This window comes from Pristis pectinata, chromosome 30, assembly GCF_009764475.1.
Source record: "Pristis pectinata isolate sPriPec2 chromosome 30, sPriPec2.1.pri, whole genome shotgun sequence".
NCBI classification, from domain to species: Eukaryota; Metazoa; Chordata; class Chondrichthyes; order Rhinopristiformes; family Pristidae; genus Pristis; species Pristis pectinata.
The window spans coordinates 1069550-1088740 of record NC_067434.1 but is presented as its reverse complement, the minus strand read 5'-3'; the positions used below and the strand labels follow the sequence as shown (position 1 = coordinate 1088740).

The following is a 19191-nucleotide window of genomic DNA, read 5'->3' as shown; positions in this document are numbered from 1 at the left end:
ACCGGTGAGTTATGCGTGAGGTGTGGACGGTCATCCTGAGGAGACTGATGGAAGCTAGAGTGACAGAGATGTTGTATTTCCCTGCATTATTTGTGCAGCACAGTGCACATTCCCCGACTGAAAGAGGAGAACAATGATGGGCCGGTCTTTGTTGCTTGGGGAAGAGGAGGTTTCAATTCACGAGGATACATCAGCCTCTCTCGGTGCTCAGCAGCGCAGCAAAGTAGATTAAGTGTTGGCCGCCTCTCGTGGTTTCTGTGGTGTAGTGGTTATCACGTTCGCTTTACACGCGAAAGGTCCCCAGTTCAATCCTGGGCGGAAACACTGTTGAATTGTTTTGTTTTCCAGGTTTTGTGAAGAACGTGACACTCGGCCTTCACATGAGGATTTACACCAGCTGACGAAAATGCTTGATGTACGTGTGAAGAGAGGCAGATGGATGCAAACACTTGAGGTTGGAAAAAATGAACGTGACAGCAGTCGAACTGAATTCTTCTGATGACGTCACATGAAATTCCTACGGCAGGAACTTTATCCATAAGGCCACACAGTCCATTCTTTTCAGGAACCGACGAAAAAGCATCAGACATGATGCTGGGTTTGGGGTCCTGCCAGAAAGTGAAAAGAAGATGGGAGGCACTTTTATGGCACACAGAGAATTGCCCGGTTTGAAGTGTTTCAACACGTAGAATGTGCTCGCGACGGATAGAGAATTCGCAGACGGGGCGCAGTTTTCTTCACGACTCAGAATTTAGAAGGATCACGTGGTCTGTCTCGTCCCTTCCAGCAGACGGACAAAATGTGGTCATGCTGGCTTGGTGAGAAGCCTGCAGTGAGACGTTTCAGGGTCGAACCTAATTTTAAGTGGAGCGGACTACTTGAGGCAGACATCATCTTCCCTTCTCTATGGGTCACCTAAAGCACCACATTCTTCCCCTCGTTTGCCTCACCAGTGTTATGGCGATCATGTACTCAGGGCCCAGGTTCCCAACACCACGAGAAATAACACATTACATGTGGCCGAGACTCCATAATTAGCTCGTTGTCACCCCCTCATTCACTTACTCCTAATTCAGAATGCTCGTTCTGAATCGCCTACTATAACATTGTCACCAGATGAGAGGTATGGTTTGATAATTAAAATAAATGTGAACTTGATGAATCTCTGAACTTCTTTGGTGACGATATTGGTAGAGGCAGGACATTAAATATATCCAGCGTGTCTTTCTTCCAGTGTTTCAGGCGTTGGAAGAGTCCTTGTCGCGTAACAATTAAGGTTTACAATTTGCAAATTTAATTTTATTCAGGTGATTATTGCCCAATTATTATCTGATGTTATGGTCACGTAACCTTCATATTCACATGGAGCCCGTCGGTCCCTCGGAGGGACTCGTTGTGTCCATCACCCAGTTCGATATTGTTGCAACGCTTGTGGTTGCAGAAACAACATACGAGCAGGCAACATTGAAACAGGTAAACCTGGCAAATTCCTCCAAAATAGTCATGTCCATCCTGCGGCCCTGAATTCAGTAACGATGGAGACGGTTCCAGGTTATTTGAAGTGAGCAAGGAAGAACAACGACAATGGAAGAAGAAGTGAGCTGGGTAACCATTCGGCCCTCCGGCCCCACCACTGCATACATTGTCACGGTTTGTACTTCACCCCATCCATTTCCTGTTCACTCCCACACACCCCGACTCCGTTCGCGTCTCTACCTTAATTGGTATGAATCGACAGTACAACAAAACTGAATTTCTGGGAAGACATCGAACAATTGAACATCTCCAATATTCTCTGGTTCATAGTTCAATACGCTTCAGTGAAATGTTTTTTACTTTGTTTCACTTTGGAACATACTGTCCTGAAGCACAGTTTACTCCGGGGCATGCAGAGGTCCAATGGATGGGAAGCGTCTCTCCCTTACTTGACGTGGAGTGAGAAACTCTAAATGCGGACTTTCTTCTTCGGAAATAAAACCCACAACAACTTGTGTGACAGTGTAAAATTGAGTCTCAGAATTATTTTTATAAAAAGGGTAACACCACCCCGTTGGACAAACCGGAAGCTCACGACGAGGATGGGATTCGAAGCCATGCGTGCAAAGCACAATGGATTAGCAGTCCATCGCCTTAACCTCTCGGCCCCCTGGTCTGTTCTTGCGTCTCGAGAATTGATGCGATTGTCTCTGATGTCCCACACGATGATTCACGTGATATACATTTATATGCTAATTACGTTTTTTGATCCTGTTTAAAAGAAATACAAATCGTTCCCAATCCCAAGGCCGATCTGATCTTTGCTTGCAAAATTGTGAGTATTTTAATCGATACAATAAAGTCCATACTTATTCCTATCGGTCATGGTTTCAACACTTTTCCTTTATGCCTCTGTACTTTTTAAATTGTGCATTATATTTTGAAATATAAACCACAAAGCACGGGTTTTAATGTCGGTAGCCAAGCTACGTCAGACAAACTGTCATTTCTTTCAGCATATCTTCCTTTGCTGAGTTCGCTCCAGGTCAACTTCAACCTTCCTTTTACCACCAATGAAAACTTCAATCAGATGAGATTCCTGTTCCAGGTTGCAGGGAAATGTTGAAGATCATGTGACCGCCGGTCTCAGAATTGTGTCAAACAGTTTATGTTGTCCCTCTTTCTGCTTTCTGTTTAATTGTATAACGTCACATTTCTCATTGTATTTACGAACAGAAGATTGGCTGACAGTCAGAAGTCAGAGAGTGAGGAAAAAGGGGACCTTTTCAGGATGGCTGCTGGTGACTAATGAAGTTCCGCAGGGGCCAATGTTGCGACAAAATATTTTTCTGTTTATATACATATGATCTGGATGAAGCAACTGCTGACATTGTAGCCAAGTCCGCAGCCAATACCAAGATAGGTAGAGAAACCAATACGTCGCAGAGGCATGAAGTCTGCAGAAGGACTTGTACAGATTGGGAGAGTAGGAAAAGAAGTATCAGATGGAATACAGCGCAGGGATGTGTGGAGTGATGCACTTCCGGAGGAACAATAAAGGGGTAGAATATTTTCGAAAAGGGGTGAAAATCAGAAATCAGCGATGCAAACTGACTTGGGAGTTCTAGTTTAGGATTTCGTTCAAGTTTACTTGCAGGTTGAGTCGGTAGTAAAGAAGGCAAATGCAATGTTTTCATTCATTTCGAGGGGACCAGAACATAAAAGCAAGGATGTACTGAGGAGTTTATCGAAGGTGGTGGTCCGATGGCATTTGGAATATTGTGACCAATTCTGGGCCCCGTATCCAAGTAAGGATGTACTGGCCCTGGAGAGGATCCAGAGGAGGTTCACAAGAATGATCCCAACAATGCAAGGCTCAACATATGAGAAGTGATTGACTTATCTTTGCCTTTACTTGAAGTTCAAAAGGATGAGGGGGATCTCTTTGAAAACTACCAGATACTGAAAGGCCTTGATGGAGTGTATGTGGATAGGACGTTTTCATTGGTATGCGAGTCCAGGATGCGAGGGAACAGCCTCACAATTAAGGGTCGTCCCTTAAAAACTGAGATGAGTCGGAATTTCTTCATGAAGAGGGTGGCGAATCCATGGAATGCGTTGCCACAGAACGTCGTGGAGGCCGTCAATGGGGGCATTTTCGGCAGAGATGTCTGTGTTCTATATTGTAAAGGAATGAAGGGTTTCGGACAGAAGGCGGGTGAATTCGACTGGAAACATGAGCCTTGATTGATTTGTCAGCAGAATCGATGGACCGCATTGCTTAATGCTCTTCCATACATCTTATGGATTTAACATCCACCTACGACGGCGATGATCTTCCTGTACTGCTGAGTTCCTCCATCATTTTGTGTGTGTTACTCCAGATTCCATCATCTGTAGAATATCTTGTGTCTACTGGATATGTTCCTTTACTGAGTTCGCTGTCAGGGTCAGCCTCACCCCTATTTCTCCCGACCAAATAAGATTCCAATTCCAGGTTGCAAATAAATGTTGAAGACCTTGAGACCACCGGTCTGAGAACTGCGCCATGCAGTTCATATCGTCCCTCTTTCTGCTGTCCGTTAAAGCGCATCACGTCACACTTCTCATTCTAAACACCCGCAGTGGCCGTTCTGCCTTCCTGTCCACATCTCCTTCCAGTCTGTTGTTCTGTTCTCACTTAAAATCAATCTCATTCCGTTCCTTTTAAACTGAAGTAATTATTCAAGTACCTCCTTCCGCTTTCCGTTCCTTGAAGTCAACGCCCACCATAAACTAGCTTCATCTATTCGCGGTCAGTTTCGTATCGCACCATCATAGCTTTAGACACTGGACACTCTCACCCCATCCGCACTCTCACAGCTCCTCCGGTTTATTTGTTTGTTTCCCCGTCACCATTCCCAATATTCACCAGCCGTGCTTGCCGACCTCAGGGACAGAAAACGTCCGTACTACAATGAGGTTTCCATTGCAGGTCATCCACTTCGTTTCGCCAGAGGAGGCTGGAGGCTGAACAGTCATAATCTCCGGCCTGTGCCACAAGGAGATGAGTCTATGGGGTCTGTCCGCTGAGCATCAAACGCTGCAAAACACGTCCTGCCGTAAACATAAGTAGGGCAAGGTTTTCATACTGCAGAGAGAGAGAAAATCCGTCCATGACGTCCTGCATTCTACATTCTGTGTGAGACACTAATGGAAGACAGCGAGAGTGCTGTCTGAGAGTCAGTGGAACTAGAAGGCAGAGAGAGAGGCGAAGTGAATGAGTGGCCATGATAACGAGAAAGACAGCGACGTGGGAAGGAAAACAGTGACTGAGCGAGGGACAAAACTTACGTAACAGAAATAACAGAGGTAATGGTCAGTGAGAGAAAAGCGACGGGGAAGTTCAGGAAACAAAACAAAGTAAACACGAGTCGGCCTTTCAGTCCCACGTGTATAATCCGCCATTCAGCAAGATCATGGCGGAAATTTCACCTCAACAACATTTCCCCGGCCACCCTTTGCCTCCCAAAAAATTGTGCATTCTATCGACGTCAGGTATCACCTCTGTTGCTGACTGAGAGGGACAGGGTTCCATAATGATTAAGGAGAGGTGAAAAGCACTGACATGCAACGATAGAGAACCGAACAGAGAGCTGCGGACAGGGAGTCCAGGTGTGAAAGAGTTAGAGACACAGAAAGACGGGGATATCCGGGTAAAATGCTAGCCAGATCTGTGTCCTTCGGCCCCATCCTTGTGACACCCTATCCCCACACCCCCTCCCCACCTCTCCCCACCCCCGACCTGGGAATATGAGCAGGATCAGCTGCTTTCAAGCTGCAATAATATTGTTGAGGTTTTCAGCAAGGATATTGAGCAGCTGTTATAAAGCTTTATCGGAACGATCAGAAACGCACTCGTCTCACAGTCCAGAGTCAAAGCTGGAATATTATTTATACGCAAAATCGAAGGAGGGATATTCTGCGCTTGCAGTGGACCTGACACCCGCTCAACTTCATAAACCACGGCAAGCGTCACTGGAACACGCCGCCTAAGTCTTCACTCCACTCCGCACTGACAGAGGACTCTGCATGTCCATGAAATACGACGACTGCTGCCCAAGCAGTAAACACTCGCCGATCATCCAGCCCTCTTTCAGCAGGGGAATGTACACAGTGATGTGTAAATAAGGCAGGAAAATGCAAAGATCTGCGTCAGTCTGTGTCCCACCTGTCTCTTCAGGATGAATCTACACACCTCTCGGATAGTTCGGCGGTGCCTCCGAAGTCATTGCCCATAGATCACCCTGTCGGACGGCTCCCACACTCTCCTCATTTCTCTTCTTTCCGGCCACGGCATCAGTGGAAGGACTCATCGGGAACAAATGAACATGGAGTTATAAATGGAGCGTGTGTAGGAACGGCCGAAGCACAAATAGCATTTTGCTGTTCAAAGTTCCGTCTGTATGGAAGCACAGAGAGAGTCAGGGAGTGAGCGGGGAACAAGAAGTTGTGCTGTTGAGGCCGCCCTGAGGCCGTTACATCAGAAAACCGCTGTGGGGAAATGAGAACGTTCTGAACTGGAATTTGTTGCAATCTCAACACGACAGCAGCATCATCGGAGAGAACCATTCTGATAAAGTCTCACTTAAAGCAAGTCAGAAAGAAGAAGGACACGGACCACATGAAAACTAATTCACTGTAACTTCCGACCGGGTTTGGAACGGTTTCCGCAACAGGGTCCAGCGCCCAAAGGGAACCGTTGCCGTGCAGGTGCGTACGCCAAGAACAACGGGGGCGGCATTTGGAAGACAACGGCTTTACCATGTTCAAAAGAAGGTGGGATAGGGTAATGTCTCAGGATGTGTGCAGCGAAACGGCGGCCAGGAGGTGAGGGACGGCTCGGGGTTGTGGTTGGAGCAACAGCTGCATTTACTTGAATAAATTTCCGGTTGTGTCCCTCTCCCGTTACTTGATTTCAGCAAAAAAGATTTCAGAGTATTTCTTTCTGGTTTCGAACCAGGAACCTTACGCGTGTTAGGCGAACGTGATAACCACTACACTACAGAAACGCTGTTTCTCACGGACCTCAGAAGCAGATCCGAACAGCCCAATGTTCAACACACACTGCCAGATAACTGCTTGGTTTTGTCGCACGAGACTGATGGCCGAAATATAGAAATGAAAATCGTTCCCGCTATCCATAAAAGATTGAATCCATTGGTAGAGTTCAGCAGACGCCAACTTTTATGGAAATCCCGCCGCAATTGAAAGTGCCTCCCGAAGAACCAAGCCCCGGGGTTTTAACTGGCCCACACATTTCACCGTCTGCATGTGGTGTCCAGAGTTCCTTTCTGTGTCACGGAGACGAAGTTTTAAGTCTGAAAGGCAAAGAAGAAACAGAAAGGCAGATGAATTAACAATAACAGTGTATACTCAGTAGATAAAGAGAAAGAAACGGAGATGGAGACAGACCGACGAGGAGCAGAATGGTGAGAAGGAGAAATGGCGAGAGATTCAGACACAGCGAGAACACGATGGAGGCGATTGTGTTTCATGCCGGATTCTCGGTACAAAACTGGTCCTGTCCTTCATCCGGCCACCGTTGGGTACAGAGGTTTGAGCGAGTGTCTGCAAACTGCAAGAGTATTCCATGTTTTTGCAGCAAGACCTTCAGACAGCAATTGTCAAGGAGAATGGGAAAGGACGGAAAACGCACACCACTGAAAAAATACTGGAGAAGGAGCAAAGATAAATTTCCTGCCCATGGTCGAAATGAGGACCTTCAGCGTGTGAAGCGAACGTGATAACCGTTGCACTACTCAAACTGATGAACAGAGGAACACCAGTTATCTTGGAACAGTGAATCCAACACGACGTTGACCAGGAAATGACAGGACGTAAATGGAGGAAATTAATCTATTGGGCGAGGAAGCAGAATCTAGGCCAGGTGTCAACGTGCTTCCACGGGTTTCAGAAGTCAATTTCTGGTGAATTTACTCACCACTTCATCACCTACTTCGGCGCGGGTTCTAACGGTGCCATGAAGGAGCGGATCAGAGCAGCGCTACACACAAGGTATTTTCTCAGCACGAGATGGGTGTCACCTTAAACACAGGAGGCCGACGGTTGAAGTTATGGAAAACGGGCCCAGGATATATAAACAGCCACCACTCTGTAAGCCAGAGCCCCGTGTATCAGGGTAAATAAAACGCTCAGAGGGTGGAGCGGAGGCGAAGGAGGGTTGATTTAAATTCAACTCAAAGAATCTAACGAAGAGGAAAATGAGAAGGGCTGTCAGGAGACAGTGCCCGCCGTATGGGGTTGGACGGGATCAATGAAGAGGAGGAGGCTTCCAGGCATGTCTCACGCAGGGATTGGAAGCGCTCCGCCGGAAACGCCCGGGTGACAGAGCGGGAATGCTGCACAATTATCAATTCTCTCCGGCGGGTGCGTCACTTCCACTCTGACGAATCATCAACGTTTCTTCCATGACATAAGGACTCGCGTCAGACTTCGTGGCGAAACGGCAGCGCGTCTGACTCCAGATAGAAGGATGCGTGTTAGAATCACGTCGGGGTCACAAAGGCTGTGTTGTATTTTGTTATCACAGTGTTTGCCGCAAAACTGCTCAGTGGAATTCAGCGCACCTTCATCTTTGCTGGACACGCCTTCAGCGGACAACTGTGGGATGCGCAGTTATTCCTCATCTTTGGCCAAGTTCAGCAATGAAATGTAGATGTGTGTTATAAAGAAAACACTCTTATTATTGAAAACCCTGCGGATGCTGGAAATATGAAATAAAAACAAAATCTATGGAAACAATTAGGAAGTCAGGCAGCGCCGGTGGAAGGAAGGAGCTAAAGTTCCAGTACATTCTGCGTTCGCTCCACCTTTACATTCTAGTTTATCTCCCTTCGGGAAGCTGATGAAAGCCGCCGCCTGGCCCGCGGAACATTGGAAGCATTTTCAATGTTTACATTTTCACCAGAAGGGTGGAGTGTTTATGGAGCGACAGGGAGCAAACGTTCTGTAAAGGAGAGAGTTCCGGGTACGTTGAAAGTTACTCGTGACTGAATGACATGGGAAATGTGCCAGGTCATTGGGTCAAATGCTTCAAATCACGAAAGTTCGTGCATCTTTTCTCTTCCGTATTTTCAGTAGATTTGATGGGAGCTGCTGAGCAGGGAGCCTGTCCTCGTCCACCAGCTTTTGGGCTTCGTTCATAAACTTACGGGTTAGATGAGCGTCTGTCACCTTGTGGGGAATGAGGATGGGAAGTTTATGCCAAGGTTTATCAGAAGGACGCGAAATCTCAGATTATTTCCTCCTCTCTGTCCCGTGAACGGGACACCATCGACCCGAATATTCCGATCCAAAATTAGTGATGTCCGATGGAAGAGATTGTGACAGGATGGGTCTTGAAAGTGGAGTTAAAGAAAACCTTCAAATGTATCTCTCGTATGTTAATTTGGAACCGGTTGTACGAAAGTACATTTTATTCCTGCATTTTTCAAATAATTATTCAAATATTCCATTTAAGGAATACACATATTTCCTTATATCTTGTACTGAGCCTTTTTAATTTTGTCACCATTTTCACTGGTCCAATCTAGAATCAGTGTCTATCCGGAGGCCTCAATTCCACTGCCAAAATTCCAGTCCTGGGAAAATGCCGCATTGTCAGTACTGAGGGGATCTGCATAGCTGGAGGTTCTGCGATAAGGAGAGATGGTGCTGGGGAATTTGCACGGTCAGAAGTGAAGGTATGAGAGACGGGCAGTACTGGGGTAGCGCAGCGCAGCGCTGGCACTGAGAAATTCCGTCAAGGAATTCCCCCTGATCCATAGGCATGTTTACGCCGTGAGTTCTCCTTTGTGTCCAGGGTCAATGTTCATCTCACAGCCACAGTCGGAAACAAAAACCGAATAATAATCTGAGTTATTCACACAAGGTTGCCTTTTCTGTCGCATATGACTTCCGCCTTCCTCACAGTAACCATAATTTATTGTCCAAACAATTGTTCATGCACTGTGATGGGACATGTGTTCCGTGAGTTGTTGAAAACTGCTTCCACAATGTGAGACATTCTTGTCTCCAAGCTCTGAGGATCGCTCTCTTCAAACCTGCACCTATCGAACTACAACTCCCAGCGTTCCACAGGTGGCAATCACTGCTCCTTACCACATGGCATTCAAAGGGACATGATGCCTGTGCACTTCCCCGTTCCCTTGCCGAACACCGTGAGCAGCAGCCGTTCCCCGCAGTGGAAGCAGTGACGGGGAATATCACCTCTCATTCCGACCTTGCTCCATCCTTCCTTCTCCACCGCCCGCACGCCTCCAGTGCTGCCGTAAAACATCTGACGTTCCAGAGCGGCATTTCTGGGCCGACGGGCTGTCGGCACCCATGACCTCAGCGGTCCTGAGCTTCCAGTTGTCTGTTGCAGGAGTAGCACATTACCTGGACCTTCGAGTGGGGAAACAACTTAACAGGCACGAAGGAGCATCTCAGCAGGTAAAGTCACCGGGCAGACAGAGGCAGGTAGACATAAATGCACAGCCAGGCACACGCAAAGTCAAATGCAGTCAAACCAAATCAAGGAGAAAGACTGAGACATACAGAATGTGGGGCACATGTGCACAGACAACCAGGCACAAAGGGAAAGAGATATTTGCCTGCTTCATTGTATTTTCCTGACACTGCCCCTGAGTGTACCATCCTCTGTCAGTGGCAATGTCTTTCTGTCTGTGGGGTGCACCTCATATCGGGTCCATTGCCGAATGGCAACACATACACAGAAACAGAAAGGGAGAGCGAAAGTGAGAGAGAGGGAGAAAAAAGAGCGAGATGGAGAGAGACAGAGAGAGATAGAGAGAGAGGACAGTGCGAGACAGAGGCAGGCACACACACAAAGAGAAGAGAGAAAGCCCTGATAGTCGTGGGAAACTCAAACACCGAGAGAAAGGGAAGCACGCAGTGAGGTAAAGAGGAAAAAATGTACATTTGAGAATGTGTACAAGCGGAAAATTGTGGAAATAATGAGAGTGCATGCCATAGAGAGAAATACATTGTCGCAGACAGAGTCTGGAGCAAACAGAGAAAGAGGTAGAGGCAGAGATCGGAAAACCACAGAAGCGGGTATGTCCGGACATCCAGGTAGGACAACACAGAAAGAGGCGGACATGCTCAGAGACAGAGGAAAGGAATAGAAGAACACACACTCACAGACACACACACAGACACACATACACAAACACACAATCACACACAAACACTCACACAATCACACACACCGACACACACACACTCACACACACCAACACACACACACACACACACACACACACACACACACACACACACACACACACACACACACACACACACACACAGAGGCAGAAGAGCATGTGGACAGATGAATGCACATTTGATAATGTACTCAGCTACTCATACAGAGAGACAACAACGCTCACATTCTTCAGCTGAAACACACATTCATGCAAACAGCTTCAGACAGGCAGGGTCAGAGGAAGAGAGAGGTTCAGTTCCAAGGAGAGGCAAGCACTTACACAGACAGACGGTAAACACAAATACACAGACATGCACAGAAGGGCAATATGGAGGAGAAGGGGGCATTATGCTGGAAGCGTCACGGTCAAAACAAGTGAACACTGATTCAGAGGCAGGAACAGTCACCGAGGGATGTGGAACACTCACAAATGGAGGCAGGGACACTGACTGACAGAGGCAGGAAAATTCACGGCGGAGGAAGGGACACTCACTAACAGGGCAGGAACACTCACTGACAGAGGCGGGGACACTCACAAAGAGAGGTAGGGATATTCACAGTCTGAAGCAGGGACACTCTGAGGCAGAGGCAGCTACATTCACAGAGAGAGCTAGCACATTCTTATCCAAAGGCTGGCAAAATTAAATTCAGTGGCTGATGCAATCAGATCCAGAAAATACACACACATTGCTCAAGAAATCCATACAGACAAAGGAAGGTGATCCGCTTATGGAGGCAGGAACAAGCAAATACAGAGGCATACACAGGGGGAGGCAGGTACAGTCACATACAGAGGCTACTGCACTCAAACACAGATGTGGGCAAGGAAGTTGAAAGTCGTTGACACTAATAAAGGGAGAAAATCGCACACGTACAATGCCAGAGGCATCAAATATAGATATGGAGATAGACACACTCACGTACTGAGTCAAACAAACACAAGAACAGGCAGGCACACAGAAAGAGAGAGCAGGAATCTCTGGCTAAATTGGAGAGTGAAACAGAGGAAGGCAAACAAAGAGAAAGGTAAAGTTATACACCTGGAGAGAGCAAACACTCACATGTTGAGGCTGGAGCTCAGAGAAATATTTTTCACAGACTGAAGAAAACAGTTACATAAAACAAGGCTGAGTGCGCACAGGCAGATGCATGGACACACACACGGAAGCAGGGACACTCACAGGCAGAAGCAGGGGCACTCACACACAGAAACAGGAACACTCACTCACAGAAGCAGGGATACTCACAGACAGCGATAGAGACACACTCACACTCATGGACAGAAGCAGGAACTCTCACAGAGAAAGCAGAGACACTCACTGATAGAGGCAGAGGCACTCACAGGCAGAAGCAGGGATACTCACAGGCAGAGGCAGGGACACTCTCATACAGAGGCAGGAACATATAGACACAGGAAGGAACAGTCAAAGGCAGAGAGAGGTATACTCACGGACAGAGGAAGGGATACTTTCAGAGAGAGTCAGTGACATGCACAGGCAGAGACAGAGACACTCATTGACAGAGGAAGGGACACCAGTTCCCCTTCCCACCTCACTCCCTTTACTCCACGCCCCACCGTCCTCTCCGATCAAATTTCATCATCTTCATCCTTTTGTCACTTGCACTTGTCACCTCGCAGCGTCTGTCATCACTTCCTCCCTCATGTGGCGTCAGCCCCTCACCAGGATCCATCACCATCTGCTTGTTCTTCCTCCACTTGGACGGATGTACATGGAACCAGTCGGGGCATTTCGAGATTAACCTTCTCGAGAGATCAGCAGGCCAGAGAATGTAAACTGGATATCTGGGGATTTCTCATCAGTAAAATAGTTTGGATCCCCGCCCGGTTCCGCGGAGTGCAAGAGGCAGAACGAGCCGGATTGTTTCAGGAACAGTGCAGGATCTCGGCTCTCTGATCCAACAACTGCCGACGGAGAGCTGCCGTTCTATGGAACAGTTGGATCTGGCCTGCGTTTCCCTAATTCCCGACTGATTGGTTTACCTTATCCTTCAGTTGCGTCAACGAATTGCTTCAAATTTCTTCGGAAATAATACATATTGAAATTTGCCACGACACCCTGATGCATTGGTTGAAATAAGGCTGTTATTTTCTTGGGCAAGTACACCACTATCACGGTTTTGGAAAGATCGTTTAAATGTATTCAGTGGCTTGGTGAATTATCGGGAATGAGCAATGCTTTGTAGGAAATGCTACGTTTGGCACAGTACTTTTCCACAGCCGGACAGAAGCAGTTGGTGAACCAGTCATGAAAAATATTCACAGTTATCCAAACTTGCCTGTGTGAGAGTCAGAGCACAGGTAAATGACAATTCCCAGAACTGTACACAAGAAGCGACTTTAACTTAAATTCACCGGCACCATTGCCTCCTAGAAGGAGAGTCAGATGGTCCATGAAAGGGTGGAAACCTGGCGCAGATTTTCTTCTTTTGAAATAAAGGTCCTGTCAGACATGCGTTTCTAAAGAAAAGACCCGTTTCATCAACATTAACGACCTGCAACATCTGGTACAGAAGGGTATGAGTCACGTGATGAAACATTGGGTTGTGTCGTTCATTACCGAAAGAGTGCCAGGCAGAATGAGTGGAATGTTCTGTTTATATGTTGGCTAAGGATTTTACAATGGCACCCCAAAGTAGACCAGAATCACCGACATAAGCAGGCAGACACAACCACAGACAGAGGCAGGGAAAACCACAGACAAGGGCAGGGATACTCACTGGCAGAGGCAGGGACCCTCACTGACTGAAGCAGGGGTGGTCGCGGACAGGCAGGCAGACTAATAGGCGGAGGCAGGGACACCCACAGGCAGCGGCAATCACAGATAGTCAGGCGGACCCACAGACGGCGATAATCACACTCTCAAGCAGAGGCAAGCAGCAGTGTGGATGAAACCTGCGATTGACCCATTTTTCACCCAGATAGTGTTCAAAATCTGCCAAGCAGAGCCAGAGGGGTTGGGGGAGGCATCATTGTGGAAGTAATTAGATAAGTACCTGAAATATCTGGCATGGAATGCAATGCGTTAAGAGCTGGAAAATGGCATCAGTGGAGAACAGCTGATAACCAGAAGGATACAGCATTAAAGGACTATTTTCAGCTTTCTGGGAGTACGACTTAATTACGCACTGAGCCAGATATACATACGGTTCAGGCAGGTACACTCAGCGACAGAGACAGGAGCATTCAGAAACAGAGGAAGGTTCACGAAAAGATAGATACAGATTCATGCACAGTGGTAATCAGACACACGCAGGTAAGTACAAGGGACCGATAGAGAGACAGAAAGAGGAAGAAAGAGAAAGAGGGAGAGAGTGGGAAAGATGAAGAAACGGGAAAAGAGAGAGAGAAACGGGAGAGAGCGAAACAGGGAAAGGTAAAGAATGATAGAGGGCGACATACATACACATACCCACACACACACACACACACACACACACACACACACACACACACACACACACACACACACACACACACACACACACACACACCCGTACACAGAAGCGTATATAACAACATGTCAGTAGATTCAATTCAGGGGCGGTGGTGTTGAGGGAGCCTGAGGAGGACACATTTCTTCACCCTGTCAGTGGCAGAGGACAGTGACCGTCACACCAATATGTTCACAGACACACCACCGAATCCGCCGTTGATTCTGATGGTGTCATGAAGGAGAAAATCGCAGCAGCGACACACACACGGAATATTCTCAGCACAGGTGGGAGTCATTTTAACACAGGAGGCCGGTGGCCGAAGTTCCGGAAGCAGGGCCTGTGATATATAAACAACCGGCACCCTGTAAACCAGAGCTCCGTGTATCAGAGAAATTGAAGTGGAGAGATTTTTTTTAAAGGTAGATGCCGCAAAACCAAACTAACCATCATCTACCTTTTCACCAGCTCACACATCTCAAATCCCCCGGGGTTTCTGAGCCCAAATATCTTGGAGCTCATGGAAGAGATTGCAGAGCTGATGTGTTAAAGTGTTTGAAGGCTTCAAGTACACAATTAGGATATTCTTGCAGGGTTACATGAGATTTTGGGAGCTACTGACAATCAGAAGGGCAGGGCATTTTGGTGGACGGACGGGGGAGTGCAGTGCTGGTAAGAGGAAATTCCTGGTGACTGCGGCTGCCCTGTGAAAGGTAAGTGTCACATGATTCTAGTATAAACCCTTCTTTCCGTGTATACCAATGTTAATCTCTCAACCAACGTCGGTATAATCCATGATTGGACATAGCTGGGCTGCTGTGTGTGGACTCATGCTGCGCATTATGTAACAGCTGCGTTTCGCACATTAGAGCAGTGACAGTGATTTAAACAGTCATTCATGCCTGGGATGCGTTTCGCAATTTGAAGTGATGAAAGAAGGTGGCTCACTGTGAGCTAGTCCTTTCTCCAAGAACCCAGTCTGTCGCTGTGCCTTGCACCACCAAGTGCCGACAATTCCCAGAGTGGAACAGCTGCCGAACATTGCGCATGCGCATCAGTGGTCCACGGAGCAGAAGAAGCGGCGGAGTGCGTTCTCCATTGTGATCCGACCTCTGACCTGGGGGGAGCGAACCGGCGCAGCGGAGCCGGGAGAAGCCTCACCTTGGAGAGCGGGAAGCAGTTGCCCCGCTCTCAACGCCCAAGGTTCCTTCCACCCATCCCCACCTCCCGATACCCGCCACTGCGGCTCCCGATCGGCAACTTCCGGTCTCCTCAACGGCCGTCACCGGGGCAACTGTCTGTTGAGTGGCGTCGGGATCAAGGCCACGCCCCCCAGCCTGCCGGCTGATGGGACATGCCTACTGAGTTGGCCGTTTGATGCAAGAAAACGCGGCAGGAGGCGGAGCACAAAGACGCAGATAAACAGGGAGACAACGCATGGAGTGGAGGGCATCGCAGAGGTCGGGACCACGAAGGCAGATGCAGGTGACGGCTTAAGTTCATACTTCTCATCTGTATTCACTATGGAGAAACGCAATGCAGTTGAAATACTTTGGGAAAGGGCGGTTGAGTTCCAGGTCAAATTACCATCTAAAGGAGGAGGTCTCTGATGACAGGGCAGTTCAGGCACAGACAGAGGCACTTGCATAGGTGGGCACAGCAGAGAGAGCGGCAGGCAGATGCAGGCAAACACAATGGGACGTAAGATACATGATTAATCAGGAGCACGAACACGGACAGAGAAGCAGGTACTCCTGCAGCAAAGAGTTTGAATGTCGATGACACTTTCTCGTGAATACTGCTGATATGATGCTATGAGCCTGTGATGCTGCTGCAAATAATTGTTTTCATTGCACCTGTGCACACATGCATTTGTGCACTTGCGCATGTGACAACACACCCAGCTTAGCGTTTGAACATTAATTTGAGCAGAACATCAACCAGAGCAAAATAGCAAGAGAGCGAGGGAAATGGGATGGGCGGACTTTGTATTTTAACGACAGTGAGATACAGAGGGGTGAAGAACCTGGTAACCGATACAGATGAACACATTGTGACGAAGTCTGAAGGCGAAGATTCAGGAACACGCACGGACAGAGGCAGGGACACTCACGGACAGAGAACTGGTCATTCACAGACAGAGGTAGGGACTCTTACAGACAGATTCACTGACACATTCAAGAACACGAATTGACAAAGAAAATCATGCACAAAAGGAGAGAGAGAGAGAGAAAAGCATGCAGACACAGGCATACACATTTTGATGGACAAGTATTCACAGATCAGACGAAGGTGAAAGATCCCATAGACAGAGGCTTGTACACTAGCACACAAATGGACAGAAAAAAATACAAACCACTGCAGTCACAAATAAATTCCGAAGCTGGCACTGTAAATGTCAAGAGGCGGATAACTTCCAGACAGGGTCAAGACCACAGAGAAACATTTAGGAATATGGAGGAGCTGCAGATGCAGACTAAGTCAGAGGCAGAAAAACTCCAGACATAAACAGGTACAACACAAGAGAGAGAAAGAAACACTGACTGACAGAGATAGGGACATCCACTGGCAAAACCAGGGACACTCAACGGCAGAGACAGGACCACTGTATGACAAAAGCAGAAGCACTCAGTGATAGAGGCAGGTATACCACCAGACAGAAACAGGGACACTCAGGGACAGACGCAAGGACGCTGGGTGACACATTCAGGAACATGCAATGTCAAATGAAATCATGCACAGGCAGGAGAATGGAAGAGAGAAAAGAAGGCCGGCAGACACAGACATACACAATTTTAGGAACAGTTACACACAGAGTTGGGGAAGAAGAAACACCCACAGACAGAGACAGGTACCCTCACAACAGTTGGACAGACAAAATTGGAAAACATGTTAGTCACAAACAAATTCAGCGGCTGATACTCTGAATGACCATAAAGGCAGGGCCATTCCCACTCAGAAACTCATTCAGGAATATTCAGGCAGCTGCACTTGCAGACACAGTCATAGGCAGGCAGAATTCCACACATAGACAGGCACAGCACAAGGGCGAGGAGTAACACTGAAAGACAGAACCAGGAGCACTCAGAGACAGAGCCAGGGACATTCAGGGATAGAAGCAGAAACACTGTCTGACAGAGGCAGGGGAACTCACTGATCGAGGCACGGGCAGTGACAGGCAGAGGCAGGGACACTCAGGGAGACAACGAGTAACACTCAGAGACACGAGACAGGGACCCTCAGAGAGATAGGTAAGGACCTTCCCAGACAGAGGAAATCACACACAGACAGGCAGTAGAATGGGGGACAGGGAGAAATGCAGGCAGACAAAGGCATACACAATTTGAGTGACGTGTGCACAGAGTCAGGGGCAGGGGATGCACCCCACAGACAGAGGAAAGTGCACTCACACAGATGGAAAGACATAACTGTAACCCATTTCAGTCACAAACAATTTCAGAGGCTGGCACTCTCAGATTCAGAGGTGGAGAACTTCAAGGAAGATTCATGCCCACTCCGAGACACATTCAGGAATATTCGGGCAGCTGCAGATGCAGACACAGTCAGAGGCAGGCATAACTCCCAACACAGAGAGGCACAGCATAAGAGAGAGCAGGAACACTCAGAGACAGAAGAAAACAGACACAGGCAGGCAAGTGAAAGGGAGAGAGAGAAAGGCAGGCAGACACAGGCACATGCAATTTTATGGACAAGTGTACACAAAGTCAGGGGGAGGTGAATCACCCCACAGACAGACGCAGGTACACACACACAGAAAGAATTGCAAACTATGGCAGTCTCAAACAAATTCATAGGGTGGCACTCTCAATTTCAGAGGTGAAGCACGGTTTATTGTGTATCTTCTAAGGGGGGAGGGGTTCCTCCAACAGTTTAATTTGCAAGCGAGGGCCGTCATCTATGCAAACCTTCGAGTATTTTTTTTCAATTCTGCTCAAGTATTTCACAATTTCCTGAGGAAAGATAAACATAAAGGATCACAATATTGTAGCTGTTTCCAAACCATTAGGGTGAGCAAAGTGGAATATTCCATGTCCTCCTCACATCCTATTACATACATTTTTTTTCTCAGTTAATCATGTCTGCCTTGGAATATTTTTAATTTCAACTTTCCATCAACCATAATGTATTAAAATACATAATTTCCTCTACATCCACGGTGATGGGTCCTCTACCTGCAAAGACCGAATCGGAAAACCTGAAGACAGCACAAATGTCCGGCTGATCCAGGAGCTGACTTTACACGTTACAACTCTTCTCGGGTGTTCTCGGTAAAGAGGTTACACGCACCGTCTTCGCATTTGAGTGCCTCTCACGGTGCCCAGAGCGATGGTCAATTAAAGTGCATGATGGCTTTTTTTGTGGAGGATTACTGGTGGTCATGTTTGCCCCACAGTCCTCCTGCAAATCTGAAGACAACAAGTGTCCAGACGGAAGAGGAGGTGTTGTTCCGCAAACGTTCATTGGGCTTTGTAACAGCAGTGCCGGAGGTCACAAGCAGATTGATCAGTGTGACAGTGGGATGGTGAATTAGTGTTGCGGACACCTGGCTGTTCAGCGTTACCTCTGCGGACTCTGAGGAGCTCTGCAGAGCGATTAATCAATCTGTGTCTGGTTTATCCAGTGTGAACTCCAAATTCAGTGAACTGGATTAGTAAGTTGACTTCCTGCTTCGCCTGAACCGATTACTTGGACGCCTGACTTTTGAACTATGAGGTTCCCAACCAGAACCGGCGAATAGTCATAATGTAAGATTCTTCAATTTGCTGGATTTTCCTAATATTTCTCGCAGCCACGCTATCTCCTTCCACTGTCCAGCTTTCCTTTTTTAAAGTGGACTGAGATACAATTTCCAGGTTCAATGTTGCACCTAATTCTGGTCCAGTGTCATGTTCCCAAGTGTTGAGCATTTGTCACAGTATTGCCATGCCCCATTGGTCTCCTCATTAGTGCGGGTAGTGACAACAGTAGGA

General features: G+C 47.6%; 2 non-coding genes across 2 annotated transcripts; one reads left to right on the top strand and one right to left on the bottom strand.

Annotated features, from left to right (window-relative positions):
- The first annotated feature begins 251 nt into the window (after window positions 1-251).
- On the top strand, window positions 252-324 carry trnav-uac (transfer RNA valine (anticodon UAC)). Its single transcript has one exon. It is a non-coding gene; the product is annotated as a tRNA-Val (tRNA).
- Window positions 325-2070: 1746 nt separating this feature from the next.
- Window positions 2071-2152, bottom strand: trnas-gcu (transfer RNA serine (anticodon GCU)). The gene has a single exon. It is a non-coding gene; the product is annotated as a tRNA-Ser (tRNA).
- Between the last annotated feature and the right edge of the window lie 17039 nt (window positions 2153-19191).